We start from the raw sequence: 8,330 nt of genomic DNA on the forward strand, positions 1-8,330 counted from the left end.
GTAGCTATGAAGCTTTCCATCATCAATTCGAGATTTGACTTCCTAGGCATGTTAGGAGCATTATTAGCTGGCTTTTGATATCCAGGCGGAACAGCTGGTGCTTGGCCAGGTGCATAAAGGGCATAGTTATTCTTATACGAGAAATTATGATGGTTTTTCCAACCTGGGTTGTAGGTATTCAAATAGGGATTTCCTTGTGTGTAATTCACTTGATCGGTTGGGATTCCTGCTAATATTTGAGATTCTTGTGCAGTGTGTCCAGGGTTTCCACATAACTCACGGTTTGGAGTTACAACAGCCACGGTGGCTGCGGGTGCTATGGTCAAGTTATCTAATTTTAGAACAAGGGCATCTACCTTTGCATGAACATGGTCAAGGCTACTGATTTCGTATATTCCACCCTTTGTCTGGGACTTCTCCACTGGAGTTCGTTCACCTCCCCATTGGCAATGGTTTTGGGCCATGTTTTCAATGAGTTGATAGGCTTCGTTGTATGGCTTATCCATAAGTGCACCGCCCGCGGCGTCTACTGTAAGTCTTGTGTTATACAGAAGCTCATTGTAAAATGTGTGAATGATCACCCAGTCTTCGAGACCGTGATGTGGACATATCCTCATCATGTTCTTGTATCTCTCCCACGCTTCGTAGAGAGATTCCACATCTTTTTGCCTGAATCCGTTGATCTGAGCTATCAGCATAGCAGTTTTGCTCGGCGGAAAATATTGGGATAAGAAAACGTTCTTTAGTTTTTCCCATGTTGTAACGGAGTTGGAGGGCAAGGATTGCATTCAAGCCCAAGCTCTGTCCCTTAATGAGAAAGGAAAGAGGCGCAATCTTATCGCATCTTGAGATACACCATTCGCCTTTACAGTATCTGCATACTGCACAAACTTGGTCAGGTGTTCATTAGGATCGTCCGTAGGATTTCTAGCAAATTGATGTTGTTGGACGACTGATAATAGTGAGGGTTTCAGCTTGAAATCGTTTGGATTTATAGCGGGGGCAGCAATACTGTTGTGAGGTTCTTGTTGGGACGGGGTAGCGTGGAATTTAAGAGGACGATGTTGTGGTCCTTCTTCATCCATGTTTGTTTTTTCTTCTGGTTTAGGAGGAGAGCAGATATCGGGAATATCGTACTTTTGTTGATATTCGTGTATTCGGCGTCTCACGTATAAGAAACGCTCTAGTTCAGGAACTGGTGGTGCTAAGTTATCGCCTTGTGAGCGAGTACTTGGCATACAATCAGGGAAAGAAGGGAGAGAAGATTAGTTTTATTTTTACCTTAGTCTATACCGTGCAACGAAAGAATCACACTATTCGACTAAAACAGGTCCCCGACAACGGTGCCAAAAACTTGATGCTTCGTCTTGCTATATATAAAATATAGTCTGTCGGGTACTTGACTACAAGTGCACAGTCCAGTCGCTTTAGTTTTAAAAGATATTGATCCCATAGGGACCTATGGTCAAACTAGTGTTACTAACGTCACTATGTTTAGCTAAGGGAATGATTAATAGAAGTTCGAGGGCAAAATAGTAAATCTAAGAGAAATGTAGTTTTAAGAAGGAATTTATGGAAGGAATCAGTATGCAGCGCATTAATTGTCAGGGATTCGATAAGTCACCGGTGAATAGTTTAAATGCCAAATATCTCTCAGTAGAAAATATTTATTTAAAAAGCTTTATCTCACACTCTCGTGGTTGTTGATTCGGCCTATAGCTTTAAGTTAGAATGTACGCTCTCGCTGTCCCATTTGAAGTTAAAATTACTTTTTGAAAATAAACAAGTTCTAATTGTTTTTAAAGTGCTCTCGCTGTTTTTAAACTCAATGCCTAATTTTTACTATCCAGCTCGAGCATCACGCTCTCGCGATTGTTGGTTCTCACCTTAGTTAATTTCCCACTCTCGTGGCAAAACCGTATTAAATAGCTTTTCACGCTTGCAGCACCTCAAATTTGCACCCCCCATTTGTACATTCATTTCATTTTTTAGGTCATTAACATTGCATAGTGCATTGCATTTCATCAGTCAAGACTGGTATTAGGAGAATTCATATGTGCAAGAGAGCAAGCATTTTCATGAGAAAAAGGCCCTATGGTTGTTCTAGAGAGCTTGTGTGAACCCAAGGTTCATTTTGAAGCAACTTGACCAAGTGTTGAAAGCTCAAAGTCCACAGTGCAGTTTCAGGTCATCTAGGGCCCATAAAAGTCAACTACAAAGTCAACTGAGGGCTAGGAGGTGGAGAAGTGGTTTGAGACACTTCATTCATGTCCCAAATAGGGTTATTCAACATGTCAAACATCTACCTTGAAGATTTTGAAGCCAGATCAAAAGTTTCCCAAAATGGAAAGTGACCTGTAATTTCAAGTTTCCAAAAATGGCAAGTTTTTGGACCAACTTCAACTCAACTTTACAACATCAAAGAAGCTTCAAATGAAATTTTGTCCAACATGAAAGTTGAAGATCTCTCTCTCTCTCCCATTTCCAAAAAGTCCAAGATCATGAGCATCTGATGAATGTTTGGGGAGATATGATCAAATCATTGCCAAGTGTGCATGAAACTTCAAAAGGGCATAACTTTTGACTCATAATTCCAAATTGAGTGGCTCTCTTTGCACTTTGCTCCTCATGACATGTAGTTTCCAAATCATTCATCACAATGCATGGAATTTGAACATATGATCATTTGTTTATTCATGAAGGTTTTGGAGGGAAATTCATAAATTCAAAATTGGTGCATCATGGGAACAAATCACCATTGCCATTGTGTTAATTGGGAGTTTTTAAGTGAAAATGATCAGCCACATAGCACTGTTCACGTGTGCATGCTTCATGCACCACCAATTTTGCCAATTTGCCAAACACCTTATTTTTCACTTAATTTCAACTAAACATGATTAATTTGGATTAAGAATGGATTAGCATAGGGTATATATACATAATCATAACATAATTTTTAGGTCTTCAGCATTTTTGGATCTCAAATTCTCTTTCCCTCCAATTTTTTCTCTCAATCATAATTCAAATTTTCATCACATAACCTTCCAATTTTCTTGCATATTCTTGCTCCCTGGGGTGGATTTAGTACAGATCAAGCATTGGATCACCAAGATTGGACCAGAATCGTGCATGTGGAGCTCAAGAACATAGCCATGGCAGTTGAGATTTAAGCAAGATCTACACAGTTCCAAGCCTCAAATTCTTCATCAATCTTCATAACAAGTGTCCTGGAGCAGATTTGAAGCTTGCCAAGCCTTGGATCGTGCATTTCCAGAAGTTGATCTTCAAGAGGTTCAGTTTTCGAATCTCATAATTCCCAAAACTATTGCCATGATAGTGTAGGTCTCATGTTGCTGATGATTCTGGTGAAAATTTCATGAAAAATGATGTACTATTGGTTGAGATATGTGTGATTAAAGTTTTGAGCATCAAACTTCTTTTGATCGATTCTCTCTGTTGGTGATGAATTAGACTGAAATAATAGTCGATCTATGATGTACGTTGCATAACGGTTTGATTGATATAAAATTTGGTTGATTCTGCAAAATTTTGTTTGAGCTTCATACTGTTCATCACCGTCTTCGCGAGGAAGACGGTGTTTTCCTCCATCCATGGCCGTGTGTGAATAGTTACATCCACCGTCTGGTTCGTGCTTATGTGGCTAGGGCTTGGTCACACTCTTGTCCACGCGTGCGTACATCTGGCTATTCCATTGGCCAATATCGCTTTGACCTTCATCCACATGCGCGCATTGACCATGACTGTACTGCCACGCAATAAATGAAACTCAGCGTTTCATATGTTCCTCAATTCGATTCCTGCTCCAGGCGTTTTGGATTTTATTTTCAGTATAGCGCCTCATTTAAAATGCTACGTGGTTCGAATCCCCCTGGCGCCATTTTTCAAATTAATACATCATTTATGCCTTTCCCTCCAAATTTCATGCATTGCTTCATTTCATTTCAAATTTTTTGTTAACTTTGAAAATTCATAATAAATTGAAAAATGATCCAAATAATTCCTGGTTTTTTGCTACATGATCATGTGATTGTCTTCTATTTTTTGATGCAAATTTCTGGAATTGTGCCTAGCTGGATTTTGAATTGTGTTAGACTATGTAAGCATGTGTGCATATGTCACCTTGCTCCATTCTTTCCATTGTGAAATGCTTGATATTGATCCAATGGCCATGAAATTTTGTATGTTGACTCTTAACATGTTAATTGACATTTTAGGCTTGGTTTGATATTTTTCTCATGTTCCATTTCTGTTTTATGCACATGTTTGTATGGTGTGACAATGTGTGTCACACAATTGGATGTCTTGCTTATGCATTTTCATTTCCATATCAATTGAACTTTGATGATGCTGATTTTTGGTATGTTGATTCTATTGGACATGTTGTATGCTCACAAAAATTTCTAGAATTGTTTGAGTCATTTCTGTTTTGATGTGGAATTTTTATTCATGATGATCAATTGTGAGCTTTGAATTTGCCCCTTGCCTTCTCTTGCACATGAAATCGATTTTCCTAATGCTTTTGACTTGGTCCTTTTTAGGACATGCTCATGATTGATTAAAGTTGCTTTAGGTTGAATATTGGTTGCTGTTTTGACTTTTTGATTTACTTTTGACCCTAGGCTTTGACCTAGGGGTTTGGACTCACATTTGAGCTTTGAATTTCAGGTTCAAGCATTCATCTCCATGATTGATGTTGCTCCATCCTTTGAGCCTAGTTATTTGCTATTGTGTGCTAACATTTGGTTGTTTTGTAGGCTTTGATGATAGTTCACTTGAGTGTTTGCCTTATGGCTTGTTGTACATATTGGGATTGTCTGTCTGTTGAGATCTATTAACTGTTGTCTGTTTGTCTGAGCACTATACTGATTGTTTGGTTGTTTACACAGGTACTTTAGTAGCTTTAACTCATTGCTTGAGTTGCTTTGCTTTGCTTGTGGTTGGCATACCACTTAGGTAATTTCGTATTCTTCATGTAGTCTGGAAGACCTGTCATGTTACTTTGGCAGGCACCTGTCTGAAGCCCTCCTTAAGAGGCAATGTTTGTGGTTGTTTATCTTTGTGCCTGGTACATTCAAAGACCTCCTAAGTGAAGAGGCATTGGCAGATAAAAGGGATGTGCAATCCATCCCCTGCTATTCAGTTGTGTCTTTCATCTTGCTCACACCATGTGTTGATGCAATTTGAATAAAACCCCAAAATCTTGTTGTGTCAGTCATTGTGGAGTAGAGTTCCTGATTCTGGACTCCCACACTTTCATTGTTTCAAGCTCTCCCAGGCCAGGGATAAGAGCTATGAGGTCTTACCCTCATCTCCCATTTCATCTGCTTCACCCTAACTCTCTATGTTAGGGTTAAGAGCTCAAAACACCCCTTTCCAGTTGGCTTGTTTGTCGAGGTTGATTTGACCCCTTGACTAAAGCATAGCCTTGTATGAGCCACTTGTTTGCATATAGTGTGTCAGCTTGCTCTCTTGTGCTTGTATTTGCTTGATTGATGTTTAGGCTAGCTTGCTTCCTGTGCGAGTTAGGATTAGAGACCTCAACATAGGGATCATATGCATGACAACTTCTAGGCTCGAGTCATAGTCTCCCTAGTAGCTTGTTATCTCCCTAGTCTCTGGTTAGGATAGAAGTTCTTTCCCTGTTAAGGGGAACTACGTCGCCCTGATCCTCATACCAGATGAGGTACGTAGGCAGGAGATGAGCTGATCTCTCCGGGCGCCGTTTTTCTTTTTCAACCCTCTTGTTTACTTGTTGGAGTCTGACGTAAGTCCGACGATTGGCAATCGATTTCCTGTGTGTGGTTGTGTGTTGGAGTCTGACGTAAGTCCAGCGATTGGCAGTCGGTTTCCTGTGTCTTGTTTGTTTGTTGGAGTCTGACATAAGTACAGCGATTGGCAGTCGGTTTCCCGTGTTTGTGTTTGTTTGTTCGGAGTCTGACGTAAGTCTAGCGATTGGCAGTCGGTTTCCCGTTTGTGTTTTGTTTGGCGTGCGTTAGCCGAGCTACGAGTGCTCTGATTCTTACTCTGGTTAGAGAAGATATGTATGCATAGGATGCGACATCCTAGCGAGCACGTTTCCCCTATCCTCGAACTACGTCGACTCTGATGTTTGTGTCTGACAAACTACGTAGGCCCAGGATGCGATATCCTGCCGAGTCCGCTTTCTCTGTCTTTCATCTGTGTTTCACTCCAGTTGTGTGCAGGTTTGAGCAGTTTATTTAGCAACCTTTCTTCTATTTTTTCTGAGCGTGGATCCCGTCGAGTACGACGGATGCGTAGGGGTGCTAATACCTTCCCTTCGCATAACCGACTCCCGATCCTATCAATCTCTGGTCGCGAGACCATTCCTTTCCAGGTTTACTTCGAGTGTTTCCTTTCCCTCCTTTGGGATAAATAACGCATGGTGGCGGCTCTGTGTTTCTTTTCCCGCCGGTTTTTCGCGTAATGCGACAGCTGGCGACTCTGCTGGGGACATAAGAGAAGTTGACCTCTTGCTGGTCCATCTTCCCTAAGCGAGTCAATCCTAGCGCTCTTTAGATAGTTGTGGTTGCTTTTACTGCTTTATTTATTGCATTTATGATTATGATGTGATTGTATATATGTGCATTATGTGTTTGCATGCATCATATTATCATTGTGTTGGCTGTCTGTTTCTCTGTGGGGTGGGAGTTACAAGAGGTAAAAGGCCCAATACCCAGGCTATGAGCGAACTTTAGGACACCTAGGAATAGAGTGATTCATGGGAAGCGGGTGGTATAGCGCCACTTAGCGGAACATGATGTCACGAGCAGTTTAGATCCTGATGGGGTATTATCGTTGCATACATCTGGTGTGTACATGATGATATTCTTGAAAGGGTTGTTTATCCTGCGTTTCTCTTGACCTTACCCTGGCCTAGATGACACCCGTGAGTGGGGAGGGAATGAACCATTTACAGGTACCGTTGGTGACTTGATCTGTTGGTGACTGTATCTGTTGGTGACTATGGGTTCCTGTTGGTGACTTGATTCTGAAGTATGGGTTCCAGATGACGTTGGGTTCCAGATGACTTTGATTTGTGGTTTCCGGTTCCGAATTCATGCCGAAGCTCTGATCCTGTGCCTTGAGATACACAGCCAACCAGTCATAATTGCATCATTTGCATCATAGCATGTTTATTTTCAAAAAAATAGTGCAATAAAAAAAAGAAGTGAAAAGAAGAGAAGAAGAAAAGAAAAAAGCTAATCTCCTCATGCATATCATTTCTCAGGTTCATTCAGGAGTTTGTTCACTGTGAGAGATGGCAACCGTTTTAGAGTCGAAGAGGAAGACTTGCACCTACAGTTTTCACCGTGAGCCATTGACATCTTTGGTAGAGTTGAGCAATCTTGTGACCGACGGTAATCAGAAGGCGTTTGATGATCAGTATGGGGATATTTTGGCACTGTTGAAGATGGTGGTTGACCCGATACTATTGCAGACTCTCCTACAGTTCTATGATCCAGAGCTCCGTTGTTTCACCTTTCAGGATTATCAGTTGGCTCCCACTCTTGAAGAGTATTCCATCCTGATGAATGTCCCGATCAAATATCAGGTGCCCTTCTTGGATGTGCCAAAGGAGGTGGATTTCAGGGTTGTTGCTAAAGCTCTCCATTTTGGTATCAAGGAAGTGAGTGACAATTGGAAATCAAGTGGTGATGTTGTGGGTTTGGCTTTGAAGCTTTTGGTGAGAATGGCTAAGGAGGAAGCAAAGAAAGGGAATTGGGAAGCTTTCAATGCTCAGTTGGCTATCATGATCTATGGAGTTGTGTTGTTCCCGAGTATGCCTAATTTTGTGGATCTTGCTGCTATCATTATTTTCATTGGAGGATACCCGGTTCCTACCTTGTTAGCTGACACTTATTATGCTATACACAGCAGGCATGGTAAGGGTGGAGCTATCAGGTGTTGTCTCCCTTTGCTACTCCGATGGTTTCTGTCCTTTCTGCCAACCAGTGGACCTTTTGTGGATACCCATAGCACTCATAAGTGGACTCAGAGGATCATGTCTCTCACATCCTATGACATCAGGTGGCAAGCTTATAGGCTGAATGTGCGTAATGTCATCATGAGTTGTGGAGAGTTTCGTAATGTGCCACTCATAGGGACTAAGGGTTGCATCAATTACAATTCGGTTCTTTCTCTTCGTCAGTTGGGGTTCGTTATGAATGGAAGACCACTAGATGCTGAGATAGCTGGGAGTGTGTATTTTGAGAAGCGGAGTGACCCAGCTAGATTGGAGCAAGTGGGAAGGGCTTGGAAGAACATTGGTGTCAAAGATGGAGCTGTGT

The 8,330-nt window shown here is 41.4% G+C and overlaps 1 non-coding gene across 1 annotated transcript; it reads left to right on the forward strand.

The window, feature by feature from the left end:
- Positions 1 to 591: 591 nt before the first annotated feature.
- On the forward strand, positions 592 to 698 carry LOC127133904 (small nucleolar RNA R71). Its single transcript, XR_007807706.1, has one exon. It is a non-coding gene; the product is annotated as a small nucleolar RNA R71 (small nucleolar RNA).
- Positions 699 to 8,330: the final 7,632 nt, after the last annotated feature.

The sequence above is a fragment of the Lathyrus oleraceus genome, chromosome 3 (assembly GCF_024323335.1).
Source record: "Lathyrus oleraceus cultivar Zhongwan6 chromosome 3, CAAS_Psat_ZW6_1.0, whole genome shotgun sequence".
NCBI lineage: Eukaryota > Viridiplantae > Streptophyta > Magnoliopsida > Fabales > Fabaceae > Lathyrus > Lathyrus oleraceus.